Raw genomic sequence first — 23122 nt, forward strand, 5'->3', positions numbered from 1 at the left:
TTCTTTGTCCTTTTTTGTGCTTACTGTCTCTCTTTGGAAGTCCTCTCTGACTTCTATTCTTCCCCTAAGTTCATGGTGCATCCTTGTAACCACTACTTTGAGCTCTGTCTCTGGTAGTCTGCTCTTCTCTATTTCATTTAGTTTTTCTTTTCTAGAGTTTCCTCCTTTTTCATTTGTAGCATGTTTCTTTGTTTTCTCATGTTAGTTGCCTCTCTGTGTTTCCATGTATTAGGAAGATTTGTTATGTCTCTCAACCTCGGCCAGATGGCCTCATGTAGTAGGTGTCCCGTGTGGCCCAGTGACACAATCTCCCTGATCACCTATGCCGGGGGCTCTGGGCGTGTTCCTTGTGTGTATTCTCCTGTTGTAGCTAAGTCTTGATTGCTGCTACATGTCAGTGGATGGGATTGACTCTCAGGCTGACTAGGGTGTGTATTGGCCACACCCACAGGATTTGAACTGCTGTGTGGGGGCTGACTCCAAGGAGTGGGATTCGCCCCAGGAGACTCGTGTACCTGTTGAGACCACCTTTTTGGTTTGCCCTTAATGGGGCTAGTCAGGTAGTGCTCTCTTGTGGTCTGTCCAGGTGTGTTGGTTCTGTGGCCTCTTGTGAGGGGCACCCATGTAGGCCAAGGTCAACCACTGCCTTTGACTGCTCAGAGCCTAAAGAATTTCTTTAAGATTTCCTGTGGAGTAATACTACTGGCTATGATTTTCATCATGATTTTTGTTTTTCTGAGAAAGTGTTTTTCATTTTAAAGGTTAGCTTTATGGAGATATAATTTACATACTGTACAATTCACCCATTTAAGTGTACACTTCAGTGATTCTTAGTGAATTTACAAAGTTGTGCAACCATCACCAAAATCCACTCTTTAGAATATTGCCATTACCCCAAAGATCCCTCATACCATACGTCAGTCACCTTACCCAGGAAACCACTGATTTTCTTTCGATGCCTATGGAATTTTCTATTTCGTGTTTTCATATAAATTGGATCATAGAGTATTGGGTCTTTTGCATCTGGCTTTTTTTACTTAGCGTAATGAGGCTCATTTATGTTGTAGCATGAATCAGTGTTTTGTTCCTTTGTATTGCTCGATAGCATTCCATTGTTTGGAGGTATACCATATTTTGTTTGTTTATTAGTTGATGAACGTATGATTGATTTTTGGCTGTTGTGAATAATGCTTTTATGAACATTTGCTTTCAAGGCTTTGTGTGTACATGTTTTCATTTTACTTCTTCCCTAGGAGTGAAATTGCAGGTTCATACGGTATATTTACATTTCACATTAATTTTTGTCTTTCAGTAAATAAAACTACTTTTAGAAGAGGTTTATTATTTAAGATACACTATTTACTTGATACTATTCATTCTCCATTTTGTTTAAGATGATGATTTTTTACAATGTGAAACTACTTCTGTGCCATCAGATGTATTATCTGTACTCTGCACCACAGGCTTCAAATTCCTGTAGTGTTTCCGTACGCTTAGGGTGAGAGTTGGTCTTCCCTAGCAATGTCTGTAAACACTAAGCTTGAGATCGTCCCTTTACACTGTGCCTCAGATCATCTCTTTGCTGCTCTTCTGTCCCCCCGCCTCACCCCTCCCCCTTAGAATTCTGCTTTTACTAGTTGCTTGAATTTGTTTGCTCAGTAATGTGGGAAATTGGCAGGAGGGCATTTTCCCCTATTCCGCTTAATCCTTGGTCTTAGGTACTATGTTCCTTGGTCTCAAGGAGTATAGCATTCTCAAGTCTTTGTCTCTTCCCTTGTGTAGTTCTGGGCCTCCCACATATTTCTGACCTTCCCTCCAAAATAGTTATTTTTTCTGTTTCCTTCTCCTAGCTGCGGTGGGTTTCCACCAGTGCCCTAGAGGTGACAGAGCTTGCTGTTCTTTCCCCCACAGAGTAAGGCATTGTTCCCCGCTAGGGGAGATAGGGGAAATGCATGGGGCAGAGAATCTTATCCCTTCCGTATGGCCAGTCTTCCTCTCTCCAAAGTCTGCATCTCAGTGGTCCATTCTTAGGGCTCTTTCTGATCTTTCCTGAAAGCACTCAGCGGGGTTCGTGGAGAAACAGTCTGCAAAAGAATGTAGGTTTCCCCAGTTTCCTAGGCCCTCAGAGGTTTCACTCTGTCCTGCCATCCGCATACCAGCAATTCATTGATCGTTCTAGCTGAACCCTTCTTAGTTTTCAGTAAGCTGACCCCAGATAAGTGAGTGTTCGTATCTTCTCCCTCCTGCAGGGACTTTATCCTCAGATTTGGGGCAAATTTGCTGCTTTGCAACCTCAGCTCTCTAATGCATTAGAAAATTTTCATGAATTTGAAGTCAGTCTGGCTTGTTTTTTTCTCTTAACTGTGGGGTGGTGTTTCTTCCAGCGTACCGCCTCCTAGACTGGAAGCTGTTTCCTGTCCTGGCTGATGAATTTTTTTATTTGCCCAAGCCCAGGCTGCTCAGCTCCTCAGACCTCTCATAGTTACTCAAACATTGGAAGTGTGCAGAACTCTTTCTTCTTGGGACTGTTGTCCTTAAAATGTTCTGCTGTGCTTCGCAGTAAGTGTATGTTGACTATTTTGGGGTACTTCTTTTTTCGGGTATTTCAGACGTCCCTATTTATTCCTTCCACTTCCTCTCAAATGATGCTGATACTATACTGTCTCATAGACATTAATGAATTATCTCTACCTAGTCATATTCTGGGTTTCATTTCGATACTTTTTCACCTAGGATTGTTGTAGATGTTGTTAGTGGGTTTTTGTTTTGCCATTCTAGCACACTATCTGTCTTAAGCGAGTGATTTAAGCAGATTCAAAAACTATAACGCCAGTGTTGCCACTTCGTCCCTAAAATTTTATCCTTTTTTTGAAAGATAATTTTTGCTAGGTATAAAATTCTAGTGTGACAGTCATTTTATTAGGTTTTTTTTTTTTTTGGCTAATTCAGTTTCAAATTTCAGTAAATATCTTGAGGGAAAAACTGTCGGTTTCTCCCCTTCTTCTCACCAGAATCCTGGCTTTTCCAGCTTCAAATATTTTTTCTCCATCTTCAAACGATGTCCCAAAGCTCTGCTGGTTTCTGTCCTCTTAGTAGAGGCCCTCAGTCCAGGCCCTTCCTCATACCCCTGCCCATTTGTCTCATGTGCAGAATCAGCAAATGTTTTGAGGAAGAAAGTGACTGTGGAGTGTTATCGCCTCTCTTTCCCGAAGTCCTCTTGCCTCATCATTGCTCCCATATCTTCAAACAGATGTTTTAAACATTTATCTGGCTTTCCTAGTTATTCTCAATAGAAATAATCGGCTGCTACAAGCCACTCCGTCACATTCATAATCCGAAGGCCACCTATGTACTAAGTATTTGCAAACTGAAATCTCTTCTTCGTGAAATGGAGAAATTGCTGAGGGGAGACATTTTAGGATATCCATTTTCAGGGAGATTCGTCACTGCTCTTCAAGACAAAAGACTCTCAAAGGTGAACAAGTATGGCTGAGACTGAGGGAGACCAAGTTACATTATTGCATCATTTCCCTGATCTCGGTTTTAGGGTAGAAAAAGTAAGGAATTACTTAAGTTAGTACCAGATTAATTAGGTGAGAAAACTAGTTGTTCATAGTCACTTCAAAGATAGATGGCAGCCCTAACTTCTGCACTTTTAGGGTCTGAATGAGGTGCTACCACCTTCTGGCCATTATGAGGCCCACTCAAAATTATTTCCTCTCAGTATGTTAGTTGTTCTAGTAAAACACAAATAATCCTGTTTACTTCTCAGTGCTCAGAATAAATCCAGGAGCGCTGCCCCTTTTTAGAGAGCTGAGGAATCTACAAAGGAATAGGAACTCCTTGAGCATAGAATTGACTCCGCTAATTCTCAGGCTTTCTGCTACAGTGCCACGGCCACCCCTGACTGCATATTCCACAGCTGTGCAGAAAGTTTCAAGAGAAGATTAGATCGCGTCTTCTGCAAGGTCTCCATCCTGGAGGCTCTCCAGAAAGGGTGATAGGGCCACAGAAAACAGAAGACTATCTTCTGTTCATGGGCCCTGCATGACCGGGAAAGGAGTGTTTAGATCTTAGCTCTACTAGTCACCAGCTGCATGACACTGACTGACCTCTCTGCACATAAATTTCCCATCTCTCATATCCTAACAACATTGGCTTCATCAGGGCATTGTGTGACTATCAACTAATAATGGAGGAGAAAATCATTTGTAAATTTCAAAGTGCAGCAAACCAGTCAGGGATTGGTGTGATTGCTGTCCTTTCATTCCCCTTTTAGAGTTCTTGGAGTCCCAAGTTTCATCCAGAGCAGTAATGTTTTCAATGTCCCAAACAGATGGCCCTTTAGCTTCTGCATGCAGAGCTCTTTCAGAGATGGAGTAGCCTTCCCTTATGCTTGTCTGACAGCCAACACGCCAAGTCTTGGGAGATCTGGAACTTATCTCCTGTAGCTGAGAAGACGACTTCGGAAGCCCAGAACTATGCTGTGTGTTTAGTTTTCCCTAGCTTCTGACCCGGGAAACGAGCAGCCTCTGTTGGGATGTATAGATACTTCTGAAAATGATTTAATCTAGATCCCCTTCTGTGTACGCAAAGACAGTCCTAAGGAAAACGAAGACCTAGCGCATCCCTCCAGGGTTTATTTAGGGCTTTGGGATGGTTCTTCTGCTGAAAGGTCAAAATCATTTGTGATTCTAGTAAGAACTGGAGACACCTAGTGACCTAAGCAATGACTCAACAGAATGGGAAAGAAGAAATAAAAAGCAGGAAGACCTAGTTAGTGATTTCAGATTAGCTTACTGAATAATTTATGCGGACCTCTTTTTTATATTCAAAAATTGTCATAGACTCTTTGAAAAATTTACTTAATTTTATTGTGTGAAATTGTACCACATGTATTGTTTATTTCACAATAGTTATTTTTAGCTGAGGTTACCAAGTGATATATTCTTAATTTTAAGCCTACATTAAAAAAGCATAAACCTTTGTTTTCTGTAAAAGGGCTATAACAGATTATGTCTCCAGGCATTTTCTGTCTCTGAGATAGGTCTACGATTCTTGGATTCCTTCCTGTAATCCTTTTAGAATGACTTGGACTCTTCCAATCTACTTGGGATGGGCTTCTTGTGCAGCCTGCATGGTCTGTAACCTTCTCTTTGGTCTGAGACTCTGGTGACTTGTAGACCTCTTATTTACAGTTACAGTTATAGTCTACTATTAGAATTCCCAGCAGACTGCTGCTTGGAGAATTCCAACCTCTTAGAGACAGTTGCAATAAAAGAATTCTGTCATAAAGAATTTGCTGAATTGCGATTACAGACAAAATGCTTTTGTGGAGACAAAGCATACTCCTGACAAGGAAGCCCTCTGTTTGTTTTCCAGCCTCTATTCCCAGTGCTTCACTTATAATCTCTCTGCAGAAAGAAACATTTCAACAGAGAACCCAGCGGACATTGAGACAAGTTATCTTCTTCTCATCCTGAACTGCCGTCCCACCTCAGAAGGAATTCCTCTGTTCACATAAGCTAAAGCCAGCTCCAGATCCAATTTCTTCCCAAGGACAATTCTGTTTTGCTGTTTAGTTCACACCTTCCCAAGCATCATGGTCTCCCAGCGTAAGTTCAGTAACACTAATGTTTTCTGCATCCTAAAGGAACTTTATAACTGTGTGTCATCAAATAATGTGATAGTGTCTCATATTTTGTTGGTAATATGTAGCTTGTAGGCTGTCATAAGGGGATTTGTAGTTATGGTTAAATTGTTTAATCTGGGTTATGTGAAACTCCTTTATTCTGGGGAAAACAAAGTTCTTTGTATGCAGCATTTGTCGTCGTAATATCCAAGATGAGAGACTTGAGAGAGAGAGTAGGAACATCATTCATTCTCATTCTGTAAGTGAAAACAACGAAGCATGGAGAGAGGCAAACATATTAGCTAAGACGGTGATTCTCAACTCCATTTTGGGGGCATTCCAGAATGTCTCATAGGATCTCAAAATGCCTTGCAAAATCTTTCTAAATTCTCAAAGCCAAATTCACCTAAATTGACTTTTTTTTTGGAAGTTATAGCATTTTGGCAGTTGTCGTCAGTGAGATTTACAAAAATAATACAAAAAAAAATAATGAACATGTAGAGCCAATGAAATGTCAAAATTTCACAGTGGACTAGTCAGTAGCAGAATAAGGTCAGGTGCTGAGAGGTATAACCACTTGACTCATCCTTCATGGATCTGTATTTCCAAAGGCAGTGTCTTGTGTGATGGTACTGGTGAAGATACTTCTTTTCTGGGCAGGCCATTTACAGCACTTGGGAATGGTCCTAGTGGCTTTTAGGGGTGATCTGTTGTGTTTTTTTTCACTACTGGAGAAGTGAAAAAAATATATATTGATAACACTTAAACAGTAAGCAACTTAGTTTGACTAGAGCACAGGCTCATCATCATGGGAGAATTATGTCAAATATGTTTGGAAAGTTAGGTTGAGGACACATTTTTGAGGGCCTTGAATACTATCCTGAAGTATTTCAACTGTTTTTTGATAGGCAGTTTAGAGGCATCGAAGGTTTTTGAACAGAGGTTGGAGGAGAAATATGAAATGGCCAGAGTTAGACTTTAAGAATGTTGATATGGTGTCTACGGCCATGCCACCCTGAACAAGCCCGATCCCGTCTGATCTTGGAAGCTAAGCAGGGTTGGGCCTGGTTAGTACTTGAATGGGAGACCAAGTGCTGTAGGTGTAAAAAATAAGGGATAGTAAGCTGACAAGGTCTTTGCAATCTGCGAGGTCAATCAAGGGTTGCCTCACCTAAAAAAAATAAAAATAAAAATCAAGAATGTTAATATGGCTAAAATGTATAGATTTGGCCAAATTAGGGCAAGTTAGGACAAGAGACAGTTCAGTGGACATTGAGACAAGTTCAGGCATCAACTTGCACCATTGACAGGAAAGGTGTTATGCAGGTCACCCTACTTTAGTGTGAGCTCCGTTATTCTGCTGGTGTTTAGAAGCAGATAAGGTGTTACCTCTTGAGTTCCACAGACTTTCTGGTTATGTTGGCAAAGATATCTCTGGCTTAGCTAAAAAAAAAATCCTGTGCCTTCCTTTTCAAAAATGCTTGTCCAGAATGGGCTTCGCAAGCTGTGTGTAGTATAGGACCCATGGCATCATGAAGTCTGTGTGGTTCCGTGACGCTCCAAGTCCAGATTGACCCATCTAGTTTATTGCACTGAAAGAGAGGGCATCACTCGACACAGACCAGGGCCAAGGTGTTTTGTCCGCACGTGTTTTCAGGTTCATTATGTGTGAGCCTGAGCAATGGGGCCTCATTCTACTCTGCTGTTAGAGGAAATTGAGGAATTTCACTTGCCCAGTAATCAGCCACCATTTGGCTTATACTTAAAGGGGAAAATATAAGGACCGAGTGTTTCTGTTCCTAAAAGCTTTTTTTTCTAAAAACACTAGTCTGTGCCTTGATACACCAAGCAAGAATTTAAAGGACTAATTTGTTTTGAGGAAAAGAGGTTCTTTTTTCATATTTTTCTTTACATGACCTTTTAGCAAAGGTGGTTTCTCCCTTCACATACTTTTTTTTGACAAATTCTATCATCTCCCCGCTAAGTCAGAAAGAATGCTGAAAATGGTAGGATGATTTTGAAGTTATGGGGGTACCATAGCATCCACAGAAACTTTAAGTGAGCATTATGAAACTTGACTCTTCGGGTTAATTTGTAAGCCCTTGGCAGTTCTTTCACTTTGAAACGAAAGAAACAACGCGTCACAAGTAAGTTTGTATGTCGATGCTACATTGACTTCATTGCTGACGTGTCCTTATACAGACAGTTCATTTGGTCCTCACCGTTCCACTTATTTTGATGCTTCATATATTTTTACATGGAAAGAGATCCGTTTGATTTTGACCTGTTTTTATCACTGCCTATGCCTACTCCGTTCCACTAGTTGGCATTCTTCACCCACGAGACCACTGCAGCCCTATGAGCTACAAGAAGTGGCTGGGCGGTGAGCTGGGTTGAAACACTTCTGGGTCGCTGGTACCTTTGTCTCTCTAGTCTCAAGGCAGGCATCAAGATACTGCTTCATACCTGCCTGCCTTTCAGAGGCTCATAAATGTTCAGTGAACACCTACTCTATTCTATCAATGCAAGGTGCTGTGGTAGAGAGGTAAGATTCGAGAGCTCAGTCTAGTAGCTCAGTCTAGAGGCAGGGGGAAGATGGCCCAAAAGCTAGAGTAGAGGGCCATGGCAAGGGAGAAACCCCTCTGACTGGAGACTGCACGACTGGAGGTTCCGCGGGCCTAGGGGCACACGACCCTGAGTTGTGGGGCTGTTGCTATAGGGTAAGGGGCTGCCCAGCACGCAGTGGAGTGGGGACGCTGGCATCGGTGCGTCATTTCCCTGGCGGTGCTCCCATGCACAGCCCTGGAGGCCAGGGCCCCCACCTGTCTAGAACCAATGCGAGAAATATCCATGTCTCTCTCGCTTGGATTTGTCTAATTTTTTTTTATTTTTTTGGAAAACGAAGACTAGAAAATCATAGTCGCAAAAGCAACCTTCACCCATGTTCCTACCAATAAGGATGAACCATTCTTAACATCTCGGTACACTGGGTTCCAGAGTTTCCTGTGTTTGTACTTACCGTTATGTTGTTTTCTGCCTTTTCTTTCTCCTTGCTCCTAAATGCAAACTCAAGTTTTTTTCTGGAGTTTAAAATTAGGTACAATGTAAAAACGTGTAAAGTGCAGAAAGATGAAAATAAACAAGTCACCTGTGCTCTCGCTTGGAGCGAACCATAGTCGATGTTCATTTTGGTATATTTCTTTCCATCTTTTCTACATAGTTTTTTTTATTTAGCTTTGTAGGGTAGTTAATGTTTTATAATCTGCCTTTGTCACTGAATTTTTAACGTATTTAAGTATTCTTCTACCTCATGATTTTAATAGTTGCCCTATATTCTCTAGCTATAGCAGTAGCTATGTTATACTTTACAATTACTATCGCTAGGTACTTAGTTGATCTTTTTTGCTATTATAACATGTGTCCTCACATAAACATTTATGTAGATGTGTCATTATCAGGATAAAGGTGAAGAAGTGGAACTTTGGAGTTAAAAAGTATAAGCATTAAAAGGTACTCTTTTATGGAATTTTCCTTTAGTAAAGTAATACATCTTTATTATAGACCATGTAGAAAGTACAGATATACAAAAAGGAGAACATGATGGGACATAAAAGTCACCTATATTTTTACTACTCAGAGGTAAGCACTGTAAATATTTTGTTATAACCTTTCAGTCTTCTTTTCTGTATATATACTGTTTTTCTGTATATATAAGCTTCTTCCTTAATATATTCTGAACATTCTTTTAAGTTCATTATTCTTCTGTACCTTCAGTGCTCACAGAGAATCTCATTGTATGAAAGTACCACAATTTCTTTGACTGACTCACTACTGTTGGACATTTATTTTATTTCTGTTTTTCCCTACTGTAAACAATGCAGAGATGAGAATTCTGTGGCTGTCTTTGTAAAAATCTGTGACTGCTTCCTTTGAATAAATTCCTAGATGTACAATTGTCGGTTCCACATGCATGCCCATTAAGGCTTCTGGGAATTGCTAAATAGCCCTATAATAATCCTCATATTAGAGGCAGAATGTGGGCATGCCATGTTTTTCTGAAATTTTTTATATTACTGAGATTTTTTTTTTGCCAATTTGACTGCAAAGTATTAGTATCTTATTTTAAAATTTACATTTATTTGACTACTAGTGAAGCTGAACTTTTTTCCTTTTCTTAACTCTTTTTCCCACTTTTCTATTCTGGTATAGATATTTTTCCTCTTGAGAGATTTTTGAAATGAATTTAAGATATTAAATTTTTGTCATTCATGCAGTTTTTCTTCTTTAGCTAATTGTTGTCATAAACCATATGTCAAGATTTCCTAATATTAAATTCCGCTCCTGGAATAATCCCTCTGTAGTATTCTTTTTGTCTTGCCAGGTTTCGTTTGCCGATATTTTATTTAGGATTTTCGCATCTATTTGTAACTGATATTAGTCTTCAGTTTTCTTTCTCTGTGTGTTTGTGCATTAATCACATTTTGCGGACAGGATAACTTTAGTTTTATAAAATGAACAGGGCTTATTTCCTTCTTTTCCTTTACACTCAGAGCTACTTTTAGAGCGTGGAAATTATCTGTTCCTTATAAATTAGAAAAAGCTTGCCCAAAATCTATCTGGGCACTAAAACAATCATTGGAGGAAACTTTTTAATAGCCTAGTTTTCTCCCATGTTTTCTACTTTGTAATTCCAACTTGCTACATTTCCTAGAAAATCATCCATTTTATTGAGATTTTCCAGTTCATTAGTATTTTTCAAGCTTTTTTGGGGTATACATACACCATACAGTTCATCCATTTCAGATGGTTTCTAATATATTCACAGAGCTGTGCATCCATCATCACAAGCACCATAATACATTTTAGAACATTTTTAATCCCCCCAAAATAAACCCCATAGCCATTAGCAGCCAATCTCCATTTTTCCTTAACTCTCCCCAGCCCTAGGCAACCACTAACCTACTCTCTGTCTCCATAGATTTGCCTCCTCTGGAACTTTCCTCTAAATGGAATCTTGCAAAGTGCAGTCTTCTGTGACCGGCTTGTCTCAATTTGCATAATGTTTCCAAAAGTCCTGCATGTTGTAACATATATTGTACTTCATTTTCTGTTTATGTTTTCTGTTTAATTAATACTTTAATTTTTTAGAGCAGTTTTAGGTTTATAGAAATTTGAGCAGATAGTATAGAGTTCCCATATATTCCCCTCTTCCCATTCCCCTGACCATAGTTGTCCCCACTAACGCCTTGCTTTGCTACAGTACATTTGTTACAATTGATAAACCAGTATCGATATGTTATCATTAACTAAAGTTCATAATTTACATTAAGGTTCACTCTTTGTGTCGTACACTTCTATGGGTTTTGACAAAAGCATAATGCTCTGTATCCATCATTGCAGTATAATACAGAATAGTTTTCATGAGTAGTTGGAATATGGGCTTTTCAGTGCAGTCCCTCCCTCCTTCCCTAGAAGCTTAGCAACCACTGATCTTTTTACTGTTTCTAGAATGTCATGTAATTGGAATCATGCAGTATGTAGCCTTTCAGATTGGCTTCCTTCATTGAGTAATGTGCATTTAGAGTTCCTCCATGTCTTCTTATGGCTTGATATATGATTTCCTTTTATTGCTGAATACTATTCCATTCTCTGGATGGACCACAGTTTATTTATCCATTCACCTACTGAAGGACTTCTTGGTTGCTTTCAAGTTTTGGCAATTATGAATAAAGCTGCTATAAATATCTGTGTTGACATAGTTTTTAACATGTTTGGGTAAATACCAAGCAGAGTGATTACTGGGTGATATGGTAAGAGTGTGCTTAGTTTTGGAAGAAAGAGCCAGACTGTCCTTTACAGTTGCTGTACTGTTTTGCATTGCCACCAGCAGGGAATGAGAATTTATGTTGCTCCACACCCTTACTTGCGTTTGGTGTTTTCAGTTGTTTGGATTTTAGCCATTCTAATAGGTGCATAATTATGTCTCATTGTTTTAATTTGAAATTCCCTAACTATGTACGATGTGAAGCATCTTTTCATATGCTGCTTTGGCGAGTATTTATCTGTTCAGATGTATGGCCCATTTTCAAATTAGATTATTTTCTTGTGTTTTGAGCGTTCTTTGTTAACTTTAGGTACAAGTCCTTTATCAGATGTATATTTTACAAATATTTCTCCAAGTCTGGTTTCTGTTTTCATTTTCTTAATGTCCTTCATAGAGCATTTAAAATTTTTAAAAATAAAGTTCTCATTCCTTTTTATGGCTAAATAATATTCCATTGAATGGATATACATATTTTGTTTATCCATTCATCAGTTGATGGACACTGGGTTGTTCCCTTTGGCTATTATGAATAACGCAGCTATGACTATTTGAGTTCAAGTTTTTGTCTGGATGAATGTTTTCATTTCTCCTGGCTAGATACCTAGGAGTAGAATTGCTAGATCATATGGCTACTGTATGTTTAACTCTTTGAGGAACTACCCGTTTTCTGTAGAAACTGCGTGACTTTTCCAAAGCATCTGTGCCATTTTACATTCCCACTAGCAATGGACAAGGATTCCATTTTCTCCATATCCTCACCAACACTTGTTATTGTCAGTCTTTTTGATTACAGCCATTATAGTGGATGTGAAGTTCTAGCTTGTGTGTGTTTTTTTTTTAAACACCTACAGCACCTGGTCTTCCTAGATGGTCTCGCATCCAAGTACTAACCAGGCCCGACCCTGCTTAACTTCTGAGATCAGATGGGATCGGGCACGTTCATGGTGGCATGGCCATAGATATAATATATTCTTTTAATCTACTGTTTTATCCCCATGCTACTTCTTGGTTCAAGCTTTTGTCATCTCTCATTTAGACTATTGCAGTGATCTTCAGTCTTTCTGGTTTTGGTCTCTCACCCCACCCCCAAAACCCCCTCCGTACAGTCCACCAACACAAAATGAAAATTTAGTCATCATTTCAGTGCAAGGAACAAACAAAAGAAAAACAAAAACAAGAACAACAGTAACAACAAGAAAATAAAAACAAGATAATATTTAGAGTCTCCTTGGTGGCTTCTCACTTTCCTAAAACACATAGTTCAAGTTGCTTAGCCTGGCATTCTGATGTGCTTCCTACCTACTTCTTTAGCTTCATTTCTCATTGGTCCCCACCCCTATCTTATCTCAGGCTCTGGCAGTATTCTTCTGGGATAGTTAACATGTTACCTCTGCTCAGACTTTTCTTCCCGCCTTGTCTGCCTTCATCTTTCAAAACACTTTGGATGTTCCCTCCCAGTATTCACCTGCATAAACAGGCTTCAGGAAGGCCTGGATGAGCCTTAGAAAGTCAGGTTGTTGAGCTCACTCTAACCTGCTGCATTGGGCTCCACAACTTTTACCATGGAAACCTGAGCATAGGTTAAGCAGACGTCAGTGGGGCAATGGATTGGGGCTTAGTGACCCTTCCTCAGTGTCGCTCAGCTGTGAAGCCTATGTCCTTGGGAGATTAGCACTGCACCTGTCAGAGTGAGTTCTCAGTATGGAATGTTTTCCCAGAGTGTACTTCCAGTTCTGGTCAGGTCAGTGCACTTCCCTCTGGGCTAAGTGACTTTACCCTGATACCTTGGTAAGCCTCCGAGAGACTAAATCTCAGTAGACTGGTTTTATAGAATGAAATTGTTATTTCTGGTTTAGAAAGACTAAGCAAAAGCTAAAATTACAGAAATATATTTACAATATTATGTAACAGTTTATAAATATATATATATATATATATATATATATCTATATATATCTATATCTATATATATATATATATATATATAGATATATATATATATATATATCTCGATTGGTTGGTTCAATCTTCACATAGCCCAGTATCTGACACATAGTAGACATTCATATGTTTGGCATATCCATGAAATGAACATGAGGATTTACTATCCAATTTTATAGGTGTAGGAACTGAGGCCCAAGCAGGTGAATTGAGTTTCCTAAAATTCACATGTACAGTTAGTGTAGAGCCTCTTCTTGAAACCAAGCTCACTTCAGGTTGACATTTACTGAGCACCTATTATGCGACAGGCACTTGCCAGTGGTGAATAAACATGTTTCTTGGTCTGAGGAACTTATAGGCTTGTCAGGGAGTCAGACACGCAAGGAAATAATTTCAGCACAACGTCTTAAGTGCTATGATAGAGAACTCTGCAATACTATGGTGTCACAGAAGAAGGGCGCCTAATCCAGTCTGCTGAAGTCATGGAAGACTCCTTGAAGAAAGGACATCTCAGTTAAGTTTTGAAGGTTCAGTGGAGATTGGCTAAGGGTAGAAACAACATTGTATTCTGAGAGATCAGCCTTAGTGGCAGCACAGAATTGTGAGCCAGCATGGTATGTTTCTGGGATTGCTGGAGTGTCTGTTGCCAAGGGCGAAGTGGCAGGAATGACGACTAGAGAGGTGGGCAGGAATCAGATCGCTGAGGGTGTAAACTTTGCCTTGTACACTTTAATTCCCAAACATTGCTGACTCATTCTTATAACCTGGGGAACTCACAAATTTAAAGATGTCCCTCTCACATACCCAGTGAGTTTCTTAATCAGCTAGGTTTGACAGTCACTCTAGGGGTGACAGGAAACCATTCAAGTTTGTAGTGGTGGGGGTGGGGGTGGCGCTCATAGAGTGCCATATCGGCTCACTCTGGTGACGATCTACATGGATTCAGGTGGATTTGAGAGGGATGCTGTTGGAGGCACAGAGACCATTTAGGAGGCTGTCAGATTTGTCTAAACAACATTTCATGGTGGATGGAATAAGGCAGTAGCAGCAGTGATGGAGAGTAAGAGGCAGATAAAAAGAAATTTCAAAGTTGTTGAATCTTTATGATGCTGTGGCGAGGGGTAGGGAGGGGGAGAGAAATGTCAAGGATAATCCTCCAGGTCTCTGGCATGGCTGCTTGATAGAGTGTGATATATCTCTGAGCAAGATCAGGAATGGGGGCTGAGGAGAGAATGGGGAACAGATGATAAGTTCAGCTCGGAACCTGCTGAATTTGAGGTACTGTGGGACATCCAGATGGGAAGATGAGTCTGTTGCTCCAGAACTCAGGATAAGCGCCTGGGCTTTTTGGCCCCTCTGTGTGAGGGATTTAAAGCCATGTGAGTAGCAGAGATCTCTCAGGGAGCCTCTGTAGAGAGTATGCCTTCAATCATTCTACCCGATTCAGCCTTCAACATTATTCTCATGGGGAAGCAGAAGCTTTTTTTTTTTAATGTTTCACCAGGGCCAAATTGAGTAGTGAAAATGGCATTAACAGGAAGAATTATGGAACCTGAGTTGAAGCCCTGCCTCTGCCACTTCACCACTTTGCAACCCCCCGAGCACTAACTGAGCCTCTCTCAGCTTCCAGGTCTTTATCCATAGCACAAGGGTAATAGGGATGTCTGCCTCACGGGGTTATTGAGAAGGTCCAGTGAGAAGACACATGTGAAAAATGCCACACGAAGAACCATAAAGACACTAGTTTTTTTTTTTACCCCAAGAAACCTGGACCAATTTATAGGAATTACAGGGAGGCAGATTTTGACCCGGTGTAAAGAGAGACTGTCTAATGCCTTGAGCTGTTGGATGATGGGAAGAGCTTTGGGAGAAGGGCAGCTCTGAGGCTCTAGAACTCTTTAAGCAGAAACTGGGTTTCTGGGCTTCTGAGACTGTTATTATCAGGGTGGGGTCTCCCCAATGACCTCTGAGCTCCCTTTCATGGTTCAGATCGTGTTTGACTTACTAGGACATTTCTTTACCCTTTTCCTGAGAAATTTATACTACTTAGATTTTTTTTAATTGAAAAAACAGTAGAGGTGCATGTTTTTTTTTCTTTTGTTTTAAAGTCTCTTAAAGCCCTGAGCGTTTTGGTTCCTAAGTGGAGTCTTGGTTTATATGCCCCTGATAACCTTGCAGACTGCTTCAGGTCTACCTGCATGGACATTTATAGAAATTTTTGTCCTGAATGCTCTTTAACGAGATTTCAGTGAATGCCGAAATATATCTGTGTAGTGCAGTCAGGCTTCACTAATACAGACTGGGGGCGGGGAGTGGAATAGGTATTTTGATATTGCCACAATTCCGAATTATAGGCTACTTTTAATGATTTTTATTATTAGCAAGCACAACTGATATTATGAACAGATAACAAAATGTTGCCAAGTAGAAGTTTGATGGCATGTATTCCAGTGAGTAGGTAAAAATCATCCGAAGTCAACACATATTATTTATATGCCAACAAATGTTGTTTAAGAGCTTCTGAACAGGTTGTTCTCTGACCTGGGTTAAACATCACTAAGGAGCTTATAATTTACTCAGAAACTTATCATTGCTGTTTTTTAAATAAAAGTAAAATATGCCAGCCAGCCCATGCATGCTTGAATCATCACACATTTAGCAATATTTCTGATTGAATTATATATTTATATATTTATTTTATTACCAATCACTAGTTTAACACACATTTGCAACACGGGGCCCAAGTTTTTTTTTTTTTTTTGCTAACTTTCATACAGAGATTACTTCTTGAAATGAAAGATCTCTACCTGTGCTGTTTGATGAGGAATTCTCTTTATGATAGTTTAGGTGACTTCCTGGCCCTTTAAAAACCATCACCAAAATAATTGCCTCAAATAATAGTAATTTCATACCTAGCAAATATTCTAGCTAGGAAAAAGTTATTATAAACCATAAAGATATGAACAATTTTGAAAAGCCAAGAACGTAAGAAATGTATTCAGTCCTAATTGTGAGTGGAACATAGTTTTATCTTCTTATTCAGTAAGCCTTCTGTGATCTTTGCCAGGCCCCGGGTCAGCTTTTGATTTTCCTTTTCCATTACACTGTAGCTAGGCCAAGGAGTGGTTGAGAGAAGTGTCTGGCTGATATTTTGAAAAAGCGAGTGTTTATGTACTCTCGCCTCCCCCACCGCACTCACTGCTCCTGGTCCTCATCCACAGGGCCAAGAGAAAGGGGATATTCTGCTGTGGTGGCCTGGACTTCAAATCCTGAAATGACAGGGCCAGGTGGGGCAGCAGTAGGGCTAGAAGATTCAAGGGCAGAGACTATGGTGGGATGGAAGTTGAGAGGAGGGAGAAAGAGCAAGTATCTGTGAATGAGCCAAAGCAGGGAGCCAGGGAGTGTTAGGTCATGAGCCACACCACAGAAAGATGGGTCAGAGTTAGGGTAGTAGGTACTGGGAACAGTGGGGCATAGTTCAAGTCTAAGCAGTTGGTAAGCCTTGGTGTGACCACAGAGGGAGGCTGAGCAGCTCAATACCAGGTCATTCTGTAAAAGTCTTGGACTTTATGTTCACTTACAACCTCATAGATATCTCTTTATACCAGTAAATTACTCCATACAGCCCACTGCTTGGACATTTCCTAGCAAGTCGGCTGCATCGGGTGATATAGTGTGTTGGAAAGAGCCTTGCTGGGAGGAGATAAGACTCTTGGGTTTGAGTTGGTGCTCTGCCCCTAATTGGCCATAAAACCTTAAGCAAGTCATCTACTCTTTCATAGCCTCAGTTTCCAGATATATAAAGTGAGGATCGGGGAGATAAAGATGTATTGTTCATCCATCGGTTGAGTTTTAAAGCATAGAAAAGAATTCTGTGGCCTGCGGCATTTGGCTGGTTTAACTCGAGGTAAAGAAATACACTCTCAGTACTACGTTTGAGCTGAACTTGTGGAAACCCCAAAAGTCAAAATCAAGCTGTAAATGGTCAGATCCTTTCCACAGTTTGTTTGCCAGAGCCAGGAGTGTAGAAGGCGGTCCATGTTCTCTTGGGCTATTTAGCATTTGGGGAAATGGCATGAATGAATAGGGTTGAGTAGTTGTGCTCCTCGACCTGTGGGCATGCAATAGCTCACATACCTGTGTTAAAGCAGAGAGCCTCTGTGTTCCCGGGACGCTAATGGGACCGATAGCCTCCTAGTGATGCATCCGCCATCAGCAAGCTGGAGATGTTCAGTCCTTTGCCAGAATCACACATGCTCATTTGCTGAGGGCCGGTAAGATTCAGAGCTTTTTCTGAATGGCCCACCCTGTCGGTCCTGCCAGTGTGAGACAAAAGAAATAAGGGTTGCCAGTGGACTTTAAAATGTTAATTTAAAAAATACCCCTTAATTATAAAAAATGGCCTTAATTATAGTTTACCACAGGCAGGCCATGCATTTCTGAACCGTTTTACAATCGAGGAAATAAGAGAATAGTTGATAAGTGCTGGTGAGTTCTCTATTTGCATGCTGTCCCACACCCAAACTAATACAGCAACACCACAATTTTCAGCCAAATTACAAACACAAGAAATTAGCACAATTTGTTACTTTCTTTTTTAATTGTACTACAAAGAGGAGTATTTCTGTCTTTTGCCTTTTTTGACATAGAGGCTTCATCTTAAAAGCAGAAACACTTTAATATAGCTAAATCTATGCCTATAACAAATAAAGCTTGTTTTTATTTTCCTTACCAGCCAGCTTAGATTTATACATTAAATTTTCAATCGATGCATCTTAAACATCTTTGTTAAAATACACACTGCTGGCCAAGAATTGTTCAACTCCTAGCACACTTTTGTTTTGCCTGCAAGGAATAGTTAGAACTGTAAATAGATAAACTCTGTCTTTCTGTGTGGTAAGGTCAACAGAACTCGTAGTGAACATAACAAAGCATAGAGAATGAATCATTACCGAGATTCAGGTAAGTGATTTCTTAGGCATTTTAGCTGTCATGCTGTGGAATAATTGTAAACCCACCAGGAAGGAATTGTAAAACACAACCTGCTTATCCTTTCCCCAATGGCTACATAGAATTTTTTTCTTATCCTCAGTTTGTCCCAGCTCTCTATTTAATCATTAAAAATAATGTTGTTTTAAGTATTACTTCCTCAATAACAGTGTTTGACCGAAATTCTACAGAATGGTGACTTTGCCCCGAGTGCGACTTCAATATGCTAGCATGATTTAAGGCAATCAGAACTATTAGTAATGGAATGCAGAGCTTTATAGCAATTTTATTTAAAGTTTTGTTTAAGTTAATATGACATCTGACTGATACAACCATTTGTATCCAGTCCCATCAGTGACAACATAAAATTCTTAAACACCATTTCATAGGCATTGACTGCTTTGGTATGAGTGTAATTTTGTGATCATGCCTTATTGTACTACTTTATTACTATCATTTAAATATCAGTTACAGCAGCAGCAAATATTCTAGGCATGCCACAGAACCCAAGGTAGTGGGCATGCCATTTTCGTGACTAAATTCTTCTTGCTCCTACATCTTTACATATTCTGTTCCTTTGTCCAAGAATGTCCTTCAAGTCTTAGATTAAAGGCCTTTTCCAGAGGTCATCCTTCCTCCCTCTGGTATTCTTGATCACTGTACCCATTTGTTTCCCTCTTAATATTTATCAGAATGTAAAATGAGATCTGTGTATTGTTTTACAGTTTCTGCTGCTAGACTGTAAGCTATAGAAGAACAGAGACTGTGTCTGTCTTTATTTACCTATGTATCCCCTTGCCTAGCAAAATTAAGTAGGGACTCTAAATATTTTTTTTGGGGGGGGACTGTAAATATTTTAATGACTAAATGAGACACAGTGGCAAAATTACAAGGAGGCAGGGACTCTATATGCCGAGGACTTCCAAATTAATCTAGTGGCTACATTTGTCCAGCCTAGACCTGTAAGACTTTTACACTAATATACCCACATGCTTGCTGGCCATTTCCACCTGGTCCACAGGCATCTCAGGCAACATCCCAATCTTTAATTCATCATATCATCTCTCAAATCTCATTTTCCTTCTCAGATTCACAGCCTGGATAATGGCACTGCCATGCACGTTATCCCCCCAGTTATTCATTCTTCCCCTCTCCTCCTCAACTGTATCACCCATCCTGTTAATGTGTCCTCCTGAATGCTGCTTGGATCTGTCCTCTTCTTTCTATCTTCATTGACATGACTTTGGTTCGAGTCTTTATCATCCCTTATTTAAACTACTGCAAAAGCTTTCTAATGCTCTTTCTGCTTCCCTAATCTTATACCCTAAAGACCACCTCCCTTCCCCCCAGAAGTCAAATACTACACTCTCTCTCCCTCTATCCAGAAGTAAGTAAGGACTGACAATGTGCAGAAGCAGCTGGAACCTTACTGAGCAAAAGATATTCAAAGATTGCAGACATATGATTTCTTCAAGATTAATTTCCTTGTTTTTCTGCTACGGATCCAATGGTATAAGCTATTAAAATGCTTTGAGCTTCTGAACGAAAGCACAGAACTGTGCCAGCAGAACAACATAAAGTTTTCCTTCCTTTATATTTTTTCCTCTAGCATCTATCTGTGATGGATGATATGACCATGAATCTTTACTTAAATGTGGCATCCTGAAATATCATAAAATCCCACAGCATCAGATCCGCACAAAGGCTGTCTGGGTCCTCTGTCTGAGGCTCAGAGAAGGAAAGGGCCTTATTTAAGGTCACCAAGTGAGTTAGCTGCAGATTTAGGACTCAGACCCGGTTCTCTGTATTCCTCGAGTGACCATGAGGCTTCATTTGGGTGTGTTATTAAAACATTTGGCAGCCCTATGACCCGCTCCCAGACAGACCACTGTGGCGTGAATTCATCTGTCCTTCATTTTTATTTTATTTTATTTTATTTTATTTTATTTTATTTTTTTATTTTTATTTTTATTTTTATTTTTTGCTTCTCTTGTACCTGAGTGCTAATCAGTGATCTTAGGAGGAAAGTCTCACCTTAATAATGTGACGTATGTTTCTGTGGCAATTTGTAAAGGGGCACTTTAGAACACTAGATGTTTCTTGGTGCTGCCATTGGGGCCTCTGTGTGTATCAATCCATTGAGTACCAAGTAAACAGGACTGTGAGCTGTGAACCCCATTTTATACTTCATACAAAGTTTTGTTTTTATCTGTTTTATATGGGCTCATACTACTATTGAATTTAAGCGAGTTCATGTTGAAAATTTTTGAAAACTGTGCCTCAGGAATGCATTTAGTGGTTTTCTCTCCCAGTCAGATGTTCCAGTTAAACAATATTTCTGTGATTTTGTGTTTGTTTTTAATTTTTACCCTTTTCTTTACAATGATGAAAGACAGAAAAAACTCCAGGCCTCCTCATATGGGTTTAGTAATTTGAATATAGATTGTTTGTTACTAGTTAGTGGACCAGTGGCTGGGGTTTTATGAGTTCTCAGCTGTGTGTTAGTATGGATCGGTCAGGTCTACCCTAAAGGTTCTTGTCCTCCCTCTTAGGCCAGGGATACATGAGATTGCTCAGTGGAGGTGTGTTGTCATTAAGAATCTATTGTCCCTAAACAAACACAAAAAGCTAGGGTAGCAGTACTTAGATCAGACAAAATAGACTTTAAAGCAAAGGCTATAACAAGACATGAAGAAGGACCCAGTTATCCCACTTTTGGGTTTTTATCTGAAGAAATACAAAATACTACTTTGAAGGGACATGTGAATTTTGTGTTTATTGCAACATTATTTACAGTAGCCAAGATATGGAGGCATCCTGGGTGTTCATCAGTGGATGAACAGATAAAGAAGGGGTGGTAAATATGTACAATGGAATGTTACTCAGCCATATAAAAATAAAAACTTGCCATTTGCAACAGCAGAGGTTGACCGAGAGGGTATTATGCTGAGTGGAGTAAGTCAGACAGAGAAAGACAAATGTCATGTGTGGAATCTAGAGAACAGGATAAACAAACAAACAACAGAAACAAGCTCATAGATACAGAGAGAATTTTGATGGTTGTCAGATTGGGGAGCGCAGGGATGGATGAAGGGGGGAGGGGATTAAGAGGTACAAATTGGTAGCTACAAAACAGTCGTGGAGATGTAGAGTGTAGCATGGAAGATATAGTCAGTGGTATTGTAATAACTGTATGGTGTCAGATGGGTCCTGGATTTATCGGGGTAATCACTCCATAAGTTATGTAAATGTCTAATCACTCTGTTGTACACCTGAAACTAATATAATATTGTGTGTCAATGATAATTGAAAAAATATGTAAAAATTTTTAAAAAGAGAAAAGTTTGATGAAATAGAAAAAAAAAAGAATCTAGTGTGCCTTCTCCAGCTTCAGTGTTTGATGTTAAGCAGTGGTAAGTGAGCAAGGTGAGATGTCTAATTTCTGAGAGCCAGATACTGTGGTCAGGTAGTAAAACACTGTGTGAATGTCCATGGGAGGAGGCAGTTGTTATTGAAAGTTGGTGACAAATGTCATTGTGAAGTATTCCAAGGAGTAGTTTCCCAGTTTCTGGCATGGGAGGTGATGATGGGAGGCACATAGAGGCTTCGAAGGAAGAACAGATGTTTTCTTTTGGTGCCCACACATGGTTCATGTACTCGATACTTCTTGACATGATGAAAGGCAAGGCCGCCTCCAGCTTTGGTAGACCTGGAGTAGGGGCACAAGATGCAGGCTGACTGCCAACTTCTATTCTCTCCAACATCTTGGCTTTGTCTCTTACCCTGAGGGACCCTCCACACGTGCCTGTAGACAGCAGACTTGTTCCCCAAAGCATGGACCCCAGACCAGAGCATCAGCATTACGCGAGTATTTGTTCGAACTGCAGACTCTCAGGTCCCACTCCAGGCCTGCTTATCCACGATTTGGATTTGTAAGATCCCAGGTGGAACACAGGACATGAAAGTTTGAGAAAAGTGTTGTGCCCCTCATGTCCAAGCTCCATCATCACTGGATGGAAGGGCAACAGCCGCCCCATGGCCACCCTTCATTCACCTCTCAGGCCTAGGATTCTGCCCACCTGTAGTATGGTTCATCCTTGGGAAGGCAGAACTAGGGAAGAACATTGCACAGGCCATGAACACAGGCTTGGGACACATGGGAGGAAATTTCAAGGGCTTGGGTATGAGAGTAGCATGCAAGAGGGAAGCATAGATTTTGTGCGGTAAGTCCCCTTGACCCCACAGACTCCTTTCTCTGTGGGAAGTAGTGTGACTAGAGCAGAGCCCGAGCAAGGCCCTGTAAAGTGTGGGCCCTGGGGCAGGAACTTGCTTGCCCCATGCTAAGAATGATATTGTTGAAAGATGCCTTAGTTGTATATGTGGGTGGGGGTTGATTCATGGTTCCTCAAGGTATTAGGTGGCTGCCAGTGCCTTGGTAGCTCTTTGGAGTTGTGGGGAAGTAGCAGTAGTGTGGCCATTACTGCTTTAAGAGAGAATCAAAAGGAACTGCTTTTAAGCAAACTCTTCAGTAGCTAAGGAGACCCATTTGGTGACTTATCTATAGAAGGTGTACTGTGAAGGTGCCTCTTTTGGTGCCTAATGACAATTCAACTAGATTAGTTGTTGGCCCCCAGCAGAAGACAGTCGAATTTGTGTGTGAAGGGCTTTGAACAGCTGCCTCCACACCTAGGATACAGGCAGTTTTTCTCAGTGAATTAAGAGCCGTGGCTGGTATG

The 23122-nt window shown here is 40.3% G+C and overlaps 1 long non-coding RNA gene and 2 pseudogenes across 29 annotated transcripts in view; 2 read left to right on the plus strand and 1 right to left on the minus strand.

Moving 5' to 3' along the window:
• LOC107499481 overlaps window positions 1-23122 on the plus strand; it is a 171334-nt gene that overhangs the window by 15539 nt on the left and 132673 nt on the right. For 26 of the 29 annotated variants that reach the window (XR_004952784.1, XR_004952796.1, XR_004952806.1 and 23 more), the window contains one exon: window positions 5421-5615. The exons of 2 other annotated variants lie outside the window; for them this stretch is intronic. This is a non-coding gene — a long non-coding RNA (uncharacterized LOC107499481). Of the gene's footprint in view, window positions 1-5382; window positions 5616-23122 lie in introns of all 29 variants that reach the window. One more of the 29 variants, XR_004952781.1, reaches the window with a different exon arrangement.
• Window positions 6630-6735, plus strand: LOC118608028 (annotated as a pseudogene).
• LOC118608045 lies at window positions 12299-12417 on the minus strand (annotated as a pseudogene).

This window comes from Rousettus aegyptiacus, unplaced genomic scaffold (genome assembly GCF_014176215.1).
Source record: "Rousettus aegyptiacus isolate mRouAeg1 unplaced genomic scaffold, mRouAeg1.p scaffold_m13_p_9, whole genome shotgun sequence".
NCBI classification, from domain to species: Eukaryota; Metazoa; Chordata; class Mammalia; order Chiroptera; family Pteropodidae; genus Rousettus; species Rousettus aegyptiacus.